The sequence below is a fragment of the Triturus cristatus genome, chromosome 1_2 (assembly GCF_964204655.1).
Source record: "Triturus cristatus chromosome 1_2, aTriCri1.1, whole genome shotgun sequence".
Taxonomy (NCBI): domain Eukaryota; kingdom Metazoa; phylum Chordata; class Amphibia; order Caudata; family Salamandridae; genus Triturus; species Triturus cristatus.
Window position 1 is genome coordinate 707233795 of NC_140580.1, and position 20836 is coordinate 707254630.

The 20836-nt window shown below is 40.6% G+C and overlaps 1 protein-coding gene across 4 annotated transcripts in view; it reads left to right on the plus strand.

Annotated features, from left to right (window-relative positions):
* GPRIN2 (G protein regulated inducer of neurite outgrowth 2) overlaps positions 1-20836 on the plus strand; it is a 179059-nt gene that overhangs the window by 92173 nt on the left and 66050 nt on the right. For 2 of the 4 annotated variants that reach the window (XM_085608583.1, XM_085608581.1), the window contains exon 2: positions 12618-12690. The exons of the other annotated variants lie outside the window; for them this stretch is intronic. The gene's annotated coding sequence lies outside the window, so the exon portion shown is untranslated. The remainder of the gene's footprint in view (positions 1-12617; positions 12691-20836) is intronic. 4 annotated transcript variants of the gene reach the window in all.

Sequence of the window (20836 nt, forward strand, 5' to 3'; positions counted from 1 at the left end):
TATGAAAAATAGAGTTAATATAAACATATAAACATATAAAATAGCGGAATTATATCGAGTGCATAGTATTACGAGTGCGTACCGCCAATTTTAAAAAGGATCCAACTCTAAAACATAATTCATCATTATTGATAGCAAGCACCATATCATAAGCAGTCTTATAGTTCGAAACACATTGTGACTTAAAGTACGGGATCAAAAAATGTTTTGTGGGGAAGGAATAAAAAGAACAGAAAAATAAAAAATGTAGCATTGATTGTTTCGAGCTATTATTACATGGGCAGACAGAGGATTCAAGGTTAGCAGTATAGCCAGTAGGAAAAGACAACAAAACTCAACTTGCATATATCTAACAACTGAGGTCTTGTTATATTCAGTTGCTAGTCTAGTTTTTTTAAAAGATGCATAGAGTGAGCTTTCTATAGTTTTAATATTAGCAGGGCTATAATCTGAGGGATTTAGGAACAAATGTTCCATATTCAAATTAGTCAAACTTTTATGTACTCCTGCCAGCCACGGTATATCCAACCCTCTGTCGCAATTCATGCAATCCATGATTATCTCTCTGGTCAATTGTGCAGCCTTATTCTTCCAAATTCTTAACCAGAACAATGTCGGGCGAGCCTTTATAAAATCTTCTATATACGGCAGATGTAATTCGCTATGGCTAGCATATGTGGAAGAAAAGAAAGGGGCTCCCAGAGTTTTACGACAAAATCTGTTCTGCTTGCATCATTGACATACCTTTTTCTCTCTTATTCCTTTTTGCTAGCTTAATTTCCTTCTGTTTGGCTTCCTTTCGCCATAGGCGGAAAGAATCAAACATCGCCGGCCGGGCTTTCTTTTTAAATACTTTAACTTCCAAATTATCTAAGATATCTGTATCGAAACTACCATTTTGGGGCCATTTTAAAACACCGTCCTTTCTGGTGTATCGGATCCATACTTCATTAAATGCGATGGGGCCCACGCCATGTTTTACATAAAGCTCATAAGTTGGAGTTCCAATTAGAGGAACCGGAAACAAATCCTCTAATTGGGAATCCCTTTTACAACCCAAACAAAACAATCATCCAAATACACTAGAACCAGGCATCTTCGCTCACTAGTCTAGTTTCAAACTTCAAAGGATTATCGAATACGATAGTCTGGTAAATACACGAGTCCTCTGGCTTTGGCACTTGCAAGTTCCAAATCAAAGCGATCCCGAAGGATACCAAAAATCCCGAAGGATACCAAACAAACTGGGAGACGCTCCACTTATACTTAACTGAGGTATCGATGATCGATGGCGTCACCAGAAGACTCTCTCAATTGTTTCGCTCTACCAAATCGTCAAGGGTCCAAAACAGGGCGATTAATCAGGGCAGCAGTCCTTCGTAGCCGTCGGGACGCGGAGAACCTCGCAGAAAAGACTTTCGGACCACGTCGACATGCAGGGGTCGATGAAGTGGCGGCCTTCCTCCGGAATTTCCACACGAAGCTCCTCACAAACCTCTGGCTTGGACCGGTACCGCTGAAATCGCCCCGAGTTGGGCGCCAACTGAAGTACTGGGTTTTTAAAACCCAGCGGTGCAGGGGAACACACCCTAAGACTTCGAGTTCTTCCTGTTTCAGACCCACAGAAACACAGAGTCTTCTAGGTGAAGTCAAAGATCATATTTATTGGCTGCAGACCAATTACAGGTATCCGAGAAGTACAACACAATGTATGTTCTCAGGAGACTGCTTAAACTTACAGAAACGGCCTTCTCCTTATATACAAAATATCATGCTTCAGGCACACATTCCTCATTTTACGATATGGTCATTCATATGTATTCATTTCAAACGAAAAGGCAGAGTCATGATGACCATCCCACATTCCAGTTCAGCCAGCCCACAATTATTTACCCAGCGAGGCTCAGATCCCACATCAGATATCAGCAGACCCCAATAAACACGGGCACCTCCTGTTGATAAAACAAGCCATAAAGCAGGAAGAGTCAGGTGTGAAAGAGATTAGCCGGAGGCTTGTGTGGGATGAAAAGGCTTTATGGTGTGTCAAACCCTGATGCTAATCACAGGTGGCCGTAGGACGGGGAGCTCGTGGGACCGGACTGACCTGGGGCGGTGGAGCCAAATCGCATAGGTCACAGAGAAGTCAATAGAAGGCACATGTGTTCTGAAGGCCTGTGTTTGTCCTTGATGTGTAGCCTATGTGAGGGCAACCATAAGATGGCCACCACTCCAAAATGGAACCCACGAAGTCAATGTGTAATATCGTATACACAGTGCATTTATCGATGAAACGTTATGCAAAGCACTTGTACATACTGCATTGGCCATTCGCGGTTCACTGATACCGGAATAGGCAGGGTAGGGCCCTGCCTCCTACGCGGTCCCAAATTTTAAAGTACCACAGTTCCAGCGACCTACATTGGTTCATTTCAAGGGCTGCGGCCAAAACGTCCCACTGGCTGCCCCCGTGTTCTACAGGTGCCGCTATGGGCCAAATCTTCTTTCACGCATTCAGGTCTACGTGCAACCTCACGTGGATTGTTTTCATGCAAACAGTGGGCTGCTCGAGAGACGAGATGGTACTCCTGTTGGCCAAACCGAAGCAACCTGTTTACCTCAATCCGCACCACCAGCGCTCCTCCTGTTCCATCATTTACTCTCGCAATCTGCTCTCCGCATTAACTTTAACCCAGAACAGCAGCACCCCTGTTATTCCCGTACTGGACTGCACCTCTGACATTGGATGCCTGCCTCCTGATGGCTGGGAAGCTATGCTATCGGTATGTGCAGCTGAGATGTGGACCTGGACGGGACGGCTGCGTGGAGCACTATCCCACTCACACCTTCTGATCCCGACATGCCACCTGCCAGCACCTCCCACGTTCTCACCCACTACGCCAAAGGCGCCGCCCCAATGTCGTAGACTCACCGTAACTGGCTCGCACGCCGCAGCCTTCACCCGGGCCCCGCCCCGCCCCTCCACTTGACTTTATTTTTTTAATGGATTGCATACACGAAGCGGCATTTTCGTTGCTATGACAACGAAAGCTTCGCAAGATGGCGTCGGGCTGTCCACAGTCCGTACGGACATACACATGCTGTCTGCTTTGGACAGATGGCGAGAGAAGCCATCTTTGTCCATGCAGACACGTGCACCTAGGCCCACGGGGAGAATTGATTCCAAAAGTTCCTCTCCATGGCAAGGGCAGCGCATACGCTGCTTTCGCCAGGCGAGACCTAAAAAAACAGACACTTCACCTTCCCAACACATTTTATTTTGGCCCTTAACCTTTTACTCAACCCTATATATTCGCTTAAAATGTTTGAAACTGTATGTGTGTGTATATATGGGGATATATATGTACATATATAAAGATACATACACACATCTGTGCAAAGTCAGGTTTAAACAGGTTAAGGAAATCTGTCTGTCTATCTATCAATAGTGGTAACCATCACATTGTAGTTATACTTAGGCCAGAGTTTCCAAAGAGAGAGTCCTTTTTGTTTCGCTAATAACTTCTGTGCCATTTGACAAATCAACTTGAACCTTAAAAATGTTTATCCACCTCATCATCTTCGTGGAAAGGTTTTGGCTGTTCTTTCAAGCAGGGGTCAAGAAAAGGGGCCCCAGAAGTTTGATTTCACATGTTAATTGCCATATGAAACTTTTGATACAGAAAAACAGCTGAACAGAATTTTTAGTTTCAGCAATAACTTTAGCACCATTTGAGGAATCGACTTGAAACTTAGAAAAAAAAGTGTATCTACCTCAGAAGGTTTGGTGCTGAAATGTAAAGTAGGGGGTCAAGAAAAAGGGGTGGGAGGATCCCCAAACTGTGATTTCTCATTTTAATTCACTCAACAAACTTTGCACTCTGATACAGAAAAAAAGTGCAGGACCAAATTACATACAATTTGGCAAAAAGGTAGAACTTTACTGAGAAAGTGTGCATGTGATGATTTTCTGTTAATCTGTTCAGCTATTTTAAAGAAATTAGCGTTTAAAGAGTGGCTCGGTTGGACATGAAAGAGTTAGGAAGTTAGACGTATCTGGAAAGTTGGCGTCAAGCTATGCTTTGATTGGCCAATTTAAAGGGACAGTCATTACAGTACTCAGGAACATATTCTCTGCATCCAGCAAATTAATTCAACAAATATATAAGGGGGCCGAGTGAACCCATCCTCATCCCCCAGGGACATATGAGGGGGGTGGTTTGAAAGGGACCCCATCTTAATTGGCTGGTCACAACATGGACAATATTTTGCGGCACGCAGATCAGGACTCTGGGAAATAGTCCTAAGCAAAATGCATTGTAGTGAATGCCAGGTTTTGATGGTATTAAAAAGGAGCTCATGTAATGACTGGTAACAGATTTTAGTCACAATATAAATCACTTGATGTTATCCTCATTTTAGGATTTATGGCGAGTTCTCAGATTATTTTACCCTTTGACTAACGTTAAGCCTCTGTTGCGTTTGGATGAACCATGTTTGAGGAAAAGGTTTCCTCTCATGATTTTCACATAGAGTTTACAGGATGGTACTCCAGAAGCAAACATGAGAGCACATTTTCTACAAGTTCACACTGTCTTCCTCAGACATGTGGGAATAACATGTGATATTTCTGAGTTAATGACGTATTTCCAACTGCAATAGCAGCCTGTCTGTTGATTTCCCACTGTTCTGCTATAGCTTCTCCATAGTATGTGAATAAACTACTTGAGCACTAACATTCTGTATGTAAGACAAAAGTGTGGCACACGTGAACACCATCTTGGTGAAATTAAAGCAGTAAAAGATAGCATTTCCTTTAGAAATTAAATAAATGAGGGTGTTCATTTTGTTATAGAAATTATGGCTACTCGAGAAAGTTAAAATGAGGAAATTTTGTATGAGTTCTCAAATATCTTCCTCATCCATGTCAGTTAAACATTCTAACATGTAGACTAAAACATGAACTTTCATTAGCAGCATCAGTTAACTCTCTAGTGATCAACAGCAGCTTAACCACAGAGTTCTAATGAGCACTGACATTCTGTATTTATGACAGATGTGTGGCACATGTGAACGCCATATTGAGAGAAACAGTGATGTAAAGCTGAAACCATTTCCTTTGGAGGACCACAATGGGGTTTGTTTTAGCATAGAAATTATGGTTAGCGCTATAGAAAGTTAAAATTAGGACTAATTTTCTAGGAGTTGTCAAATACCTTCCTCATCCATTTCAGAAAAACATTCGGTCATACATAGTGAAACATGTACTTCCAACACCAGCAGCAGCTAGGGTTGCCACCTGGCTGTGTTTTTACCAGCATGACCAGTATTTTAGTGTCTGAACTGGTTCAAGATTTAGGAAAATCACCTAAAGCTGGTATTTTTCTGCCTTATCAATACATACTTTAAATAATAACTATAAGAAGAAATCAATTTAAAAAGTGTTCAAGAGCTGCCTTGCGGACCATTGACTGATAAAAGACAGAAGCCAGAAAGACAGTGTTAAAATGAATAAAGACAACTTTCAATAAGGTTCTCTTTAGGTATGGGCTTTTACAGAATCTGAAACGTGAACAAATGAAACGTGAACAAATGACCGGCGTTTCTCAATGTGAAATGTGCCAACCCTAGTAGTGGCCTGTCAGTTAATTCCCTGGTAATGAACTGGAGCACCATTACAGAGTTTGAATGAACAACTGGAGTGCTAATGTGTTGTTTCTAAGACAAAAATGAGGCACTCCTGAATGCCATTCTGTTGGAATAGGAAATAGGAAAATTTGAATTAAAGCCTTTCCTGAGGAACAGACTGAAGGCATTAATGCAGGGAATGACACACTTGAGTTAAAAATGGGAGGTGAAGTATTGTTCTTTTGTAATTTGAGGCGTAATGTATTTTTAAAGGAGCTAAAAAGAGTTAATGAGAGATATACATGCACATAAGCACGGTGGACGAATTCTGCCTTTTATGCATGATTATCTCAGACTTTATGTCTTTTTTAAACCCTGTTTTTGAAGTGGAGTGTACACAGTTAAAAAAACAGCAAAAGAAGGGTATAATAGGACTAAAGTGCCTGTGCTCCCTCTTTAAAAATGTTTAAATTGTCATTCCTAATTGACACATTTTTTTTCCCTATACGTCCCTAGTTCATGGTGCAAAAAATGCATGCAGATCATAGAGGTTAAATGCCATCTGTGTGCCAACCACAGAGTCGGCCTTCAAAATGTGGCTTCAGGCCTGCCATTGTAGCTTGATTGGTACAATGTAAAACCTTCAGTGCAGCCTGTCAAAATAACCCTTCTTGACAGGCAAATGACACTGCATTTTAAATATTAATAAGTCACCCCAATGTAGGCCTTTTAGCCCATAAGGTATGGCACATGTATTTTAAAGTGAGATATGTAAAAACATGAATGTCACTCTATCACCAAAAGTTATTTTCACTCCTACAGGTCTTGGTGTCCTATGTAGAGTACAGATTAAAATATTAATATTGTGATCTTTGGTTTGGGGGGCAGCTAGAAAATAATTAGGCCACTATTTTTAATAGTGATAGAAATCCAATTCAATGGTGAAGTCTGCATTTTAATAAATATTCAGGAAAAGCAACTTTTAGAAAGTTATCTTTACCCTGCCTACGGCTCCTGGGGGCTAAAGTGCATTAGCGCTCCAGAAATTGTACAGGCTGTCCGTAGTCTATTAAGGAGGTGTGAAATTCCTTCAAGGAACCACATGATAGGCTGCTTTAATTGACAAGTCAACGTGGATGGACAGGGATGATTTCTCTGAGCCCAGCTACTCATTCAAAGTAGGGGCTTGTCCTTCCTGTTGGCACAGCTGTATCAAATCCTGCCTGAAAGGCCCATCTAAGGCACATGTAAAACATCTGCCTCCTTGAAAGGGATCAAAAAAGACCAGAGCACAATTCTTGTGTATCCCCTGTCTGATTGCTGAAGGACCCTGCTTCTACGTTGGTCTAAATTTTTATTGTAAGACAAAGGCCTGCAGTCAAACTGGAGTTTAGTGTTGGATGTAGGAAGACTCTAGTAATTTCCATAATACACGACCCTACACAGTTCCAGCTCTCAGAGCCCACATTCACTGTGGCTGAAGAGTTTGGCCAACTTAGAATTGTCCTGACACATTACTGTTCGGGCCTGTTTGCAGAACGGCAAAAAGGACCTACTGAAAATGTAGGTAGTGTACGGGACTGAGAACTTTTACCCTATTGGTTATGGGAGTGTCCAGGAATAACCCCCACACCCTAGATAGTGCCAGCAAAACATGCCACTCCAAGGCACCCTCCTCAGAACATTTTTTGGGACTGTGGAAGGTCAGAAGAGAGCTGGAACTGCTGTTTGTGACCTGAGAGAAGCCCAGAGGGACTGGGTACGCTCCCGTCTGTACCCAAGACAAATAAAGTGGTCTCCAAGGGTCAGTTGGCTGACTTACTGTGAGGCTACAAAGACACAAAAATCTGCAGGAGGCCTTTTCCCTCATGTGGCAACTAGATCTGAACTGGACTTTGGTTTTCACCTCTGCCTGATACCCTGAAAGACTGTAAGTGCCTGCCTGTGAGGTCCTGGGGGTCTTAGAAGTATATTCCTGTCACCAGAAGAAAGTTTGGAAGCTTTTAAAAAGTTTTCCTTCAGAGTTTCAGTGACACCTGCAGGGGAAATTATCCAATTGGCAGTTCCACAGCTTTGGATTTAATTTTAACTTTGTCTTGCACAGAGATGTCTGTATCTCAGAAAAAACAACAGAGTCCCATACATCACTGGAGCAGACAAAATTGTCTGTGGGAAAACTCCAAAGCTCTGGAGAGTCAGAGGAACCAATCTGCTTCTGGTATACAGCATCCGGTTCCACTGGGGTGGCTACAGTTTCCTCAGTGTTCCCCACGGAGAGAATGTTACTACTCAGAAAGTGACCCAGTCCCATTTGGCATTTAGAGCAAATGGCAATGCTATTCTTCAAGTCTTCAAAAAAGTGAAAAAGGCTGTTTCTGAAGTGGGACTTTTCCAAACCTTTTCGCTGCCAGACTTTCACCAGGACCAATTCACTGGGTGTGTCCAACCCGGGCAGCATTGCAGTCGCTTGAAATCACACCTAGGTCCTGGTCTACTGGTGCTATAGACTCTCGTTTGAGTGTAGTGCTTTTTGGTTCTGTTTTTTACATAAAATTAAAAAAAATGGTTCTCTGGTTTTAGTTCGCCATATTGAATTATTGTCGTCTTGGTGACATTTTACTTCATTTTACTCCATTTTTATAATTTGTTTTTTGAATTTTTATTGCTTTGTGTTTTGATTTTATTACTGTTTTAGTACTGCATAAAACTTTACACATCGAACTAAGAAAAGCCTGTTTGCTATGTGCCATAACTACCAGAGTGTTGACCTCAAGTTAGTTTTGAGACATTGAGGGTTACCCTGACAAAAGTGTTATTGTTCCTTGAGGTATGCAGTAACCCACCCCAAATAATAAATAATTTTCTAAAGTACATCATCCGCCTTTCACACCTGTGTACTGTGCATACTCATTTTCTCAGTTGCTTACCAGCCCCTTAATTTGAAAAAAGTAATATTTTGAAAGCCAAATATATATATTCACCAGAAAATAAAGGGTTAAATTGAAGTTATAGTTTAGTGCTAAGACCTTAACTTATATTGAAAAACCCACATAGAAATTCACCGAAAAAAGCAGCTGTTAAAAGTATGTTATGTTTAGGTGTTGGACTGAGACACAAGCTCACGTTAAAAACCTCCAAAACAACTGAAATAAACCAGTTTTAGTTTATGGAACTAACTACAACTTCTGCCCCCATCATATACTGTTTATAACCTCACTTATAAAATCACTCATGACATGCTAAATGACATAGCTCCTGACCTAAAACATCTTCTAGTCCACATCATGACGTGGACTCAGTACCTACACTCCATCAAAGCCATACACCAAACCCTCTGCAAGCATCAAACCTCCACTGCACATAATTTTCAGCAATAAGTAGGACAAGTTTGACATATGGTATATGCCACGGTCTGCACCAACAGTTCCACTAGTGGAAAACCCACACTATGCACTTTTAAGATATATTGTACAGTTTGTCTGCAAGGCCTAGTGTCACACCAGACCCTGCCTTCAACATACAATAGGAGTTGGATGGTGGACTTGTTCTATCAGCTTTTAGCCCTTCACGTTGACCAAAGTGATTATTCTTCAGTGATGTTTAGATGCCAGCTCTACGCAAGTGGCCTACCCCCACTGCATCCATACTTTAGATGAATACAAGTAAAACAACGATGAAATCCATCCAAAGTTCTCCACAGTATGGGAGATGTGCAGTTCCAACCTAAAAGGGACAGGGTAAATATATAATAAAAACAAAATGAAGTCCCTTTTGTATCATTCACTCTCGCTCTCAATCATTTAAGTTGATTGTGTATGAGCTTGTTAGATCTCAACTTGTGATATGAATGTGTAACAAATGAGAGACACTTCCGATATCAGTTTTTTAACTTATTTGCGATTAGGGCTCCCGGTTTCATTTTTTTAAATCCATTTTTTTATCCATCTTTATTTTTTAGTAATTTTATCTGTATTTATACCCATTTTATTTTTTCGCGAGCAAAAAAATACATTGTAGCTAATATTCACATTTATTTAAAAAGGAAATGCGCGCTTGATTACTATAGGTTCAGATAGATTTATGTAGATGGGTAAATGAGTTACTGCTTTAAACAAAGAGATCCTTTTGTTACTTGCAGTCAATAAATTGCAATCCTTCTAATATAGCACAGTGAGCTATGAAGGACCTTGCAACCCTCACCCTCTTATGAAACACAACCTACGCATTGATTTACACATGATTTATTGTATTGTATTGTATTGTAATTGCATTTATATAGCACTTACTAACCCAGACGAGGCGGTGATGAGCTTTTTTGGCCAGCATCATGCTACTCCGGAACCCAAAATGGATTAGCCGTGAATTAGTGTAGTGAAATATGAAATTCATTTGAGCGGTGGATATTGTAGTCTATTTGGATTGAGAAGGATTGTGGAGGGATAGAAGATGAAAAAGGTTTGCATTTACATAGCACTTGCTAAGCCTGATGTAGTGTTGAAGCGCTTTTCAGCAAGTAGCACACTACTCCGGAACCCAAAAAGGATTAACTGGTGAATTAGTGTAGGGAAATATTAATTTGATTTGAGCTGTGGACATGTTAGTCTGTTATTTGGATTGTAAAAAGATAGTGAAGGGATAGAAGAGGAAAGGGTTTGTATTGTGTTATGATGCTACATGGATGAAATATGTCGAAGCTACTCTGAAAGTGTCTTGAACCAAAAATTCCCTAACGCTTTCTTATTGGGATTAAAATGTGTACACAAGTTGATTTTTATAAGATAAAATAGAGGGGAATACTTTGAAATCTTCGGATACAGTCAGAAAACGCCTGCCGAGTGCTTATGCGTAAGCTTTGCGACCTCTATCTGATGTGACTTTTGTGTAAAGCACTAAGCCCCCATCCCTGCAAGGCAAATAGGAAAGTGTGAACGGGGGTGCCCGTCACTAGCCTGTTTCTAGAAAAAAATATGAAATTAACTCCCAAAATCATGAACTGAGATTAGCATGAGTTTCCGAGGTGGTCACATATTAGTAAGGTAAACAATACATTTTTACTAGAGGTGAAAGATCTATGTTTTAAACTGGATAAAATCATTCTTCGCCATTGGTAAGTGTACATATTGTCTTGTCATTGACCTGGCAGTACTAAAAGAAATGTAGTCTTCTTATAAAAACATAATAGAAATTTCAATGTTAAGGCTCTTTTTGAACCATTGGACTGATGATTTCACATTTGCGGGTTTCACTGCATCTTAAGATTGAGTAACAGTGGAGAAACAGTTTTGGGGCACAATGGTAGGCAAGTGACCACTCAGTAACCAGTAATCCAAACTCTCTCAGATGAGACCGTTCTTTCAGTGTACATTATTCTGACAGTTACTTAAAATACAAGGCAAACCAGAAGGTGTTGAAACCTTGCTCTGATCTTATACCATACAACCCCGCAGGACAAGCACAGGCATTGACCCGTAAAGGTTAATGCCGTCCTCACCGGCTCTGTCCCCACCACTTCTCACTCTGGGTGGATCCTTTTCAGACTGTAAATACTGTGAAACTCTTCCGTAAATCTAGTGCTGTGCAGAGCTCCCCATGAAAGTTGCGCTGGTCCTGCAATCGCCCGCCACAGTCTTAAAGAAGACCTTAACATCATCGCCAAATTATGAAAATGTCACACATAGCAATCTCAAACTTTGGCAGCTATGCATGCATTAACATAAACAATACTCCAGGCACAAAGAGAATAACATGGAAAAATAAAAAGGAAGCACACTCAGCCCCCCCATCCATTATCTGCGTTGCATGAAGATGCCACATCTGTAGGATCTAAGGAAAGGTGGAGCGTAATTGAAAAAGACATGGTGGGGCACTAGATCAGATGGGTGAGGGGAACGGGTAGCCTCTGTATGTTGTAAAATTTGTACGGCATGGCATCCACACTCTATTGACACGCTCTAACACTTACTACAGAGGCCATTAGACCGATATCGCATACCCAGAAGCATGAAGCAGAAAAAAGCAGCTGCACTACAGGTCCAGCAAGTGGAGGGCTCCGAAGATCATTTCACACTAAAGTATAATGTGTGATGTAAAGTGCTCTGACACCCTGAATTGGGATGAGTAGTGCTATAAAATAAATAAAACAAAATATGGTATTAAAAATGTTATTTGTGTAAATACTGGTACTGACCAACACATCTAACATTCATACAGTGCATGCAAATCTCTAGAATCTAGGAGCTGAACAAAGTCAAAATCATGCCCCTATTAAGTACCTGTGAAGTGATTAGCTTCGTGCATTTGTTTTCCCTATATTTCTTTGAGGTGTGCATCTCACAGCTCCTCTCCTACCCCCTCATATCTCCCAGCTAGGATAGTTAAACAAAAGGAGGCCAAGCCCTCTCTCCGCCTGCACTCAGACAGGCTTGTCTTCTCCTGGAAGACCGCAACAAAGTTAAACATACTTATTGTAATTTTTCCATTTCTATTTATAAATACAGACAAAGGAAAAATATGTTTGTCTGTTTTATATGTAGAAATCAGTTTAAACAGAAAACCGGGAGCCTTATTTATGATGTGTATACTTAATTTTATTAAATGATGAAGCTCATTGATGATGTTTCTATGTATGGAGTTTAATGTATATGTTTTATTAGAAGAACTACAGTAAGAATATTTTGTACTAGAAAACATTTTTTAATAAATGAGACCAATTTGCAAATAACTGTGTTCGGTATTTAGATATAGGTTGATTGTGAGTAAGGAGACATTGATATCTAACAAGGTCATACAAAATTAACTTAAATGATTGAGAGCCAGAGGGAGTGACACAAAAAGGACTTTTTGTTTTTATCCGTCGAAAGTACTTCACTTCGAAGTTAATGTTAGTTCACTAGACTATAACTGGTGTATTCCAGGTTTTTATTTTTTTATGTTGGCTTGTGTCTCATGCAAACACCGAACTAAATCATCACTTTAACCATTGTTTTTTTCAGTGATGACATCACTGACAACATCCCTGAAAGCATCATAGACACCTAGACGTGTGGTCCATAACATGGCAATAGGGTAAGCCCTGGAGGCAAGTTTGAATGTACATGTTAAAAGTTATATGGTGCACCGTTGACAAATCAATAAAGTGTGGAATGCAAGTATTCCTCCATGTTAATCAAAGTAAAGGCTGAGCACACCTTATGTGGGAGGTATGTTTGAAAGTAGGTTGTGGCTCAAAACTAAAGCCTTATCCAAAATACAGTGAGAAAGACCTAAGCTTTAGTTGACAATAGGTTATCCACCAGTGGATAGCTGGGCGTGTGCCCATGTTAAATCGTTGTAATACAGTGTGATAGACAAACCTATATAGTAAGGATGTTTATAGGGTGTGGATGTTTATTTCCAGAACTTCACTGCAGATTGTGAGGCATTGCAAATTGTTGATAATGTAGATTGTAGGAGTGTCCTACTTAGAGGCGGTTTATCTCATACTGGCCTTGTAAGCATGGCTCTAAGATGGTATCCCTTTGTGTCCATCTCAGGAATGTGTGTATGTATTTTATCAAACTACTGAGAGTTGCCATTGGGCCAGATGGGAAGTGGCAAATGCATACCGGTTTGCCTTGTGATTTAAGATGGGAAATATACCTTTTCACATAAGTGACATAATGTGTTCCAGTTTGGAAACTGGAATTACAATTTGACACTTGATGTCCACAAGGTATAAGATCCAATCTCATCTCAATTCTACAGATCAGCAAAATGGCTCAAAGAGTTAAACACTTGCAGTTCATCTCTGTTGTAACCTACGCAACTCCAGGGCGGCTTAGCCTTTCAAGCTTTTCAAGAGTGGCAAATTAAGTTTCATCAAATGGGTTAATAGTGGCACATGCAGTTTAAAGCCGTTAGAAATGGCATCATTGCTTTATGAATAGCTATGTAAAATTGGGTTGTTTCGTTTGATTTTCATGGTTTACTCTGATTTATATAACATGATGCGGTAAAATCAGTTTTCTCACCAAAGCACGTTATTGCTGATTGCTTAGTGAAAGTGTGAGTAATTAAGTTTATTAGTCAATAAAAACCATAAACATTGTCAGGACCTACATCTCCATATCACAGTTCTTCTTATTGGAAAAGAAATATACAACAATATGAAACGTAACGGCAAATATATAAAAAGATAAAATCACATAGTTAAAAAATCTGTTCGTAATCATTAGCTCGTGGTGGCTGCCATGCATGAAGTGCTGAGGTGCATGTTATAGCCTAGGGTTACTGAACCTCTAGCAGCCCAGTTTGGCCTTAAATGGCTGGCTAAGTACTGTCTAAGAGCATTAAGGCACCTGCACTTGGTAAAACCGTTTCTGATCATAACCCCTGGATAACTAGTTAGAAAGGCAGAATAGGGGTTTGTGCAGCAAAAGAAGAGAGAAGAACTTACTCCGTCCCTAGTAGCCCTCCTTGATCTTAAGTAAATTTATGTAGTCATTACTGATGGGCTCTGTAACACGTGGAAAGTGACAAGGTGCATATATAGGACCTACATGTAAAGCAGTGAACCTACGCTTAGTAAGGCGGTATAGGGGTTTGTGCAAAAAAAAGAGAAGAACTTACTCTACCCCTGGCAGCCCTCCTTGATCTTAAGTTGTATAGTCATTGTAGTCATTGCTGAAGGGCTTTGAAACATGCAGAAAATGATGAGGTGCATATCTGGGACCTGCATGTAATCAGTGCCCATGATCTTTGACATCTGCCATGGCACCTATCATGGCAAGACCTTGACAGATGACCATAGACTGCACCCAGTACAATTTTAAGTGTCAGCCATAGGCCAGCTCTAAGTAGGACTCTTGCCCTTAACGAGGTCCCTAAAAACATCCATGAACTGCACCAATTAAATGTTGAGCATCATGTTCCGTGGGTTCAGCGCCTCCATCACAGTCTATCTACATATCCTAATTCCTAATGCTTTGAGCTCACTTCTCAGCAGGGTCCTCCTCTGCAGGCCTAGACAGGGGCAGATGCAGAGGACATGCAGCAGAGTCTCATGTGGCTGGTGGCATATACCGCAAATCATGTCCTCCTAGGGTGGGGTGCTCTCCCAGTCTTATTTGTAGTAATGTTTGTTTGACCTTGAGGGAGTAGGTGGCTTTCAGAAGAGGCCGGACGTTTTGATCATCGTAGGAACTCAGCACCAGTCACCCATGAGTTCATGAAAGAATGAAAAGAAACCATCCTTGAGTTTTGAAGTGGGCCCAAAGTTCAACTCTGTTGTCTTACTCTCAAGGCATTCACTTGGTTCTTATTCGGCGTTTGTAATTACACTGGGTAATTCTTCACCCTGTTAGGTGACTTCTGTTATTGTTTTATTTACATAGCATAAACTGAGCAGGGTACAATAGACTGCTGTAAGTTAATGGGTGATGTTAGGGACGATGCAAAATTGGGTAAATTATGTGGGAAATGCAAATTTTGAGTTGATTAAATATATTTCACAGTTGCTTTAGATTTCCTTAATATGATTGTTTTAGGCACAGGGAGATTAAGTGATTCACCTCGAATCACATGTTCTGCAGTCAGTGGAGTGCTGTAGTCAGGGTTAGAACCATCATCCTTAGGTTGCGAAGTTGCCATAGACTTCAGACTCCATCCCACAATGAGCAGTACTAGGAATAGGTATGAAAAAGCACATAGGATGGTCGCAGGGTGGTGATGAAAACCCAATGCAAAGTCTAAAATGGCTGCTCAATTCCGAACAACCTGCATGTTCAGAATCTGACTTCAGGTGCAGTGACTTACATTTGTTGCACCAGGATGTGTACTGACAACTACAGTTTTTTTACATGGCATAAAAAGCAACAGTCCTAGGAGAAGATGGAGTCAGTATCACAATCTTTTGTTGAATTATCTGTCCAAGATATGTTGATAATTGCTGGGACTTTTCTTATTTCCTCTAGTGGCTTAATCCGCTAGTCCTACAGTAAAATAATTGCATGCCGTTGCACATTATCATAGCTTTTGAATGACACTTAAATGAGGTAGAAAATCCAAGAAACGTATTCATGATGTTGAGCAATTTTATGAATGAATGGAATAATATTGGGCTTGCAAGTGACATCCAGTGCTGGATTGACTGGACCGGGACTCCTGTGGGTTTCCACATAGGCTGCGGTTACATGTCCAGTTGTTCTGTCGATCCCAACTCTGAAATCACTGTTCAGGAAGGAGCTTTCAGCCCCTAAGCCCTCTCCCAAACTACTAACAGAGCAGGCTAATCTGATCTGTGTATATTCATCAGACACTCTGGGGCGGACTACACAGAGGAAGCCTTACGGAAAGCCATTGGTGGTGCGGTGCGGCTGAAGCAACAGGTTGAGTGATGTGCTGGTGGTGCACCATGGTGACTCGGACTGAAGTAGTTGGTGTCTCTCATTTGAATCCCAGCCCTCACCACCTGCACTTTGCACAACCGTAGCCAGTGAACGCGTAAAATCACTGACTTCCCAGGACTTCCGTTAGGACTTTCACCAGATGGGTAGCAGAACAGTCAGGCTGCTGGTGACTCCTGCCTACTAAGTGTCCCACTCAGGCACAGAGCTTGTTTGGAGCATATTTTGTAGACTTACACTAGCACACAGAAAATACAGTGCAGGAGTGACACTAGTACTAGAGAAGCTGTAGGCTACTTCTGTGGGCTGTTCTAGTTGTGAATAAGACTCCATTTCTAAATAATGAAAAGGGAAATGCTAATGTACAAAAAAACAATCGGCTAAGTATAGTATTCTGTAAAACATATAGATGTCCATGTGAGAATTATTTAGTATCCATACGTTTTTAAGGCTTTGAGTAATCCTCAACAAAGGATTTGTGCAGATTAACTTAATGCGCTGGCAAGCTAGGTTAGGTCCTTGATAAAAGGGTTTTTTACAAGTACATCAATGGTTAAACATAAATGCCCATTTCACAATACCCTTAAAATCTTTTCATGGATGAACAATGAATGGAGGTAAAATATATATAAATATACATATATATATATATATATACATATACACACACAGACAAGTATTCAATTCAGTTAGCTGCAATGTACACATTCACATGTGTAAACCATCTCTCTGTTCCATTGACACTTTTACATGTAAAGGCTGAATATTCAACTATGAGCTACATATTACAACTCCAAAAGTCGTGTTACCATTTATACATACACTGTGAGCCTTTTAACTTGCCACACTGGAGAAGTGTGGCTCAATGGTTAGAGCAGCAGACCCTGATGCAGAGGTCTGGCCCGGGCCCAGGGTTCAATTCCCCGCCTCGGCAGGTCTTGGGCTCAAAATTCCACGGACCTGACAATTCTCTTCTTGGTGCCTATTCCAATCATGGTGTCCCACTCTGCAACTCTGGGCAATAGCTTGCTTAATCTCCTCAACGGCCCCCACAACGCTAAGGATGCCTGGCCTCCACCTTGGGGGTGCCCAGGAGTGGACACCTCACAGGGAAAGCCAGGATGGGTTCCACAGCGGTATTCGTACAAGCGCCTTGAGACTCTTGCGGGTGAGTAGTGCTCTATACAAGTATCAATTTACATTTACACTGTGCGGTTTAATCAATTCAGATTTTTTCCATTGGAAACTTTGGTATATGTAAAAAATATTGTTTGCAAAGGAACAGACACTCACATGTATTCATGTCATAGTTCCATTGTTTCTGTTGCTTTATGGTTCCAACCCCCCTTAGAAATCTCAGCTGTCTCTACACATATAACCAATACTCTTAAAAGGATCTCTACTTTTATGATATGACACTGGGTCACTCCTAAATTTGTATTCAGTACATTTATTATGAATGTATTTTTGTTCAAGATTGCATAATGCTGTCTCTTGGAGAATTTATTAAGGAAAACTTCTGTCCACCCCAAACCAATAGGGAGGTTCAGTCTGATGTTTCTGAAATTAGTGATCCCTGAAAGCATAAGAATGGGTCACCTTAAAGTTTCAGTATTTACTCATTTCACATTTTCACCGTTGCACTTTTCTACAAATGTTCTGTCAAGAATAATAATGGCTTTAGTTATGCTTTCAAATAATACATGGACAACTTTTTTTGCTTCATAGACAATTCATGAGCCCACTTTGGCCCAGTGTCTTGTTCCATGTGAAAATATAGACTCCAAATGAAGACTGTCAAATTGTCTAACCTACATAAATATTTCTCTACAAAAATTTCAGTCTGTGTTTATTTTCCAAATCTAGCCAAACTCTGTTCCCACATCTCTAAGACAAGTTAAATTACTCTGCTGTCTCCAATCCTCGCATATTTGGGGACAAGTGCTTGATAGTGGGATTTAGTGTAGATTTAAAGTTTGGAACAAGATATTTAGGTTAGGTTAAGATTCTGCTAAACCTTTTGAAATCTGTGTTTTTGTAAACTACGCTTTCGAAGCATTTTCTCAGTTACTACTTCAATATACTGCTACTCTTTCGAGACCAACTGCACTCTGGGAAATAAGGCATATTTACATCTCCCCATTGTACAATATAACCTGATATACTTGTGGATTGGTGTCTCAAATGGGTATCTTTTTACGTGCATATTATGCAAGCGTGGAATCACATTCTCTGGTTAAGGTCAAGTGAGCTAATGCTATATTACATGGTTGTATTTAGAACAAAATTCACTATTTTGAACTGCCACATCGTGCAGTTTGTAAGTTAAAATCAACCTGATATTTGATTGGTTCACAAAGTAGAAGAAACTGTGTGGAATTCTGTCTTGTGAACATCTCGAAGGCCATTGATATGGGTAATATTTTATTTGTGCTGCAAACAGGCACTTTGTTCTGTGTAAAAAGAATTAATATAATTTTTCCATTTTCTGAAAGAAGTTATAAATGTATTGTACTTTCAATAAAGTTCTGACTTTTCGGGAATTTACTGAATTTTCAAGGAATACTTCATGGAGGGTCCAACTGTCACGGATTACCTTGAGTAGTTCTGGGATTTATTTGTGAATTTCAATTTTCTGAGCAAATACTTAACAATCACTTTAGAAAGAAAAGATCACCACAGAAAAATATTTCTCCTTTAGAGAAATCCCATTACCGACACCTCATCAATTATGGGTGTTTCCTTCCATACATACACATTTATTTGCTTCCCTTGCTGGTATGAATCTCTGTCATGTCCAAGTTGGGAACAGACCGATAAAACGTTTGTTAACACCTAAAAACATACATCTTTGCCCCTATCCACCGACTTTAGAAGGCATGCTCACTCTGAAATGCCACATTTCACCTGGTGAGCAGCTTTTCTCAAATGAAATATTAGGCTACACTGTGTAGTGTTCCGTCTGAGTAAATCACTTTGCTTGTTAAAATTCATTGTTTTGTGAATACAAAAAGTGGATTTAAACTCACTAAGGGACATATCAACAAGTGGCAGCAATAATTATCGCTGGCCGCCCTTAGCGTGAGGAATATTATCGCCGGCTATTGCAGATAATTATCGCCATGCTAGCGCTGTAATACCAACGCATAGCGCAATGGCAATAATTATTCCTGTGATAGCGATGTTTTCCATGGAACATCGCTGATTTTCCAGCGATGTTCCATGGAAAACTGCAATAACCTTGTTGATAGGGCTGGGTGGTCTCAGCCCTATAATCCACCACCCTTTGACAAACATTGCATAGTCAAAGGAAAAGCAGGCGTAAGGAATGTAGCGTTAACCAAGGTTAGCGCTACTTTTCTTATCGCTATGCTTGTTAGCGTGGCCATTGATAATTGGAGAAATGTCGGTTAGCGACATTACTCCAGTTATTTTGGGAAGGAACGCTAAGGGCGCTAAGGCAAGGATTCACGCGATAGCGTGACCTTGCTGATAAAGCGATCAAATTATCGCCGCTTTTTGTCCGAAAACGGACGCAGAAGCGGCGATAATTTTGTATCGCTGCCTTGTTGATATGCCCTCAAGTCATTTGTGCACCTTAGTTCAATTTAGGAGCGTAAATGTCTTTGTGTGTCAGTTACATTATTATTAATTTGCCATCAAGAATATGCCAAGAAGTTACCTTCAGTTGCTCCAAATATCCACAAGATTTGAAATGTTTCAAATGCAGGGTAAATAGTCGTTGGAATTATGCATATGAACGGGTACATATTGGCACAGAAGTACTGTTTACTTAACACTTCCTTTCGAATCCGGCTTTTTCTGTTGGCACAAACAAGGCAACAACAGCAGCTTCGCTATTTCGTGAGCCCATGAGCTACGCTGAAAATACTGTGCGTTTTGGAGCGCCTGTCTTTTAAAAAATATATATTGTAATGCATGCCTATCATCTCCCTGCACACCCACACATTCTTCTCACTAGAACTGATGGACAGAGAAGTCTTACAGGTTGGTCCAGTGATATATATATAAATAAAGCTTTTTTCTTTTGTCTTATTTAGGTTTGTGTCTCATTTATTTTTGGTTACGTCTTTATTGTGCACTTTGTCATTTTAGTAACACTCCTTTTGTTGTGTCAGAACATGAAGTGAAAGGAAAATATGAACCACCTGTGTGAGCACTGGAAGCGAAGTTATTGCTTAGGGACATTTCTAGGAAGTACAAGGATGTACATCTCCTCAGAGTATTTCCGAGCGAGCCAGTTTTGTCTGCTTGCCAGGCAGAACATAAAGGCGACAGTGCTCACCCACGCAACTGTCTCTGTTGTGACTAAAATGGCCTAGTTTTTGGTAATGCTGTGAATTGCAAATTCTTCCAGGTTCTTTAATTCAGCTCAAGTTAAGATAAGTTATGGTGAATTTCTCCAGAGTGACAATTGCCAAAGAATAGTTTTTGGGCAAAGTAGAACTGTTTCGGTAGGTAAGTGCGACCCCTCTTTTTGAAATTTTTAAAAGGGCTATAACGTGAATGATGCCCCGATAGGTCTCAAAACCCAAGTAGACATCACGCAAAGGATCATCCTGGGAAGACAATTGCTGGTGACTCTTGGTGATACAGGGCAGGGAAGGAAAACTGTCTTTTTCTCTTCACCAGATCACCCCTTTAAAGAAGGAGCAGTTCTGTTTTTAAGATTTATCTAAGTTGCATTTGATCGTTGAACACTCGCTGTCTCTTTCAGCATACCCTGCAGTCTCTCAAGGAGGTATTTCGAAAGACCCATATAGAATCGATTCTGGCCAGTGCAAGGTCAGGCATGGCGGGGCCCTGGG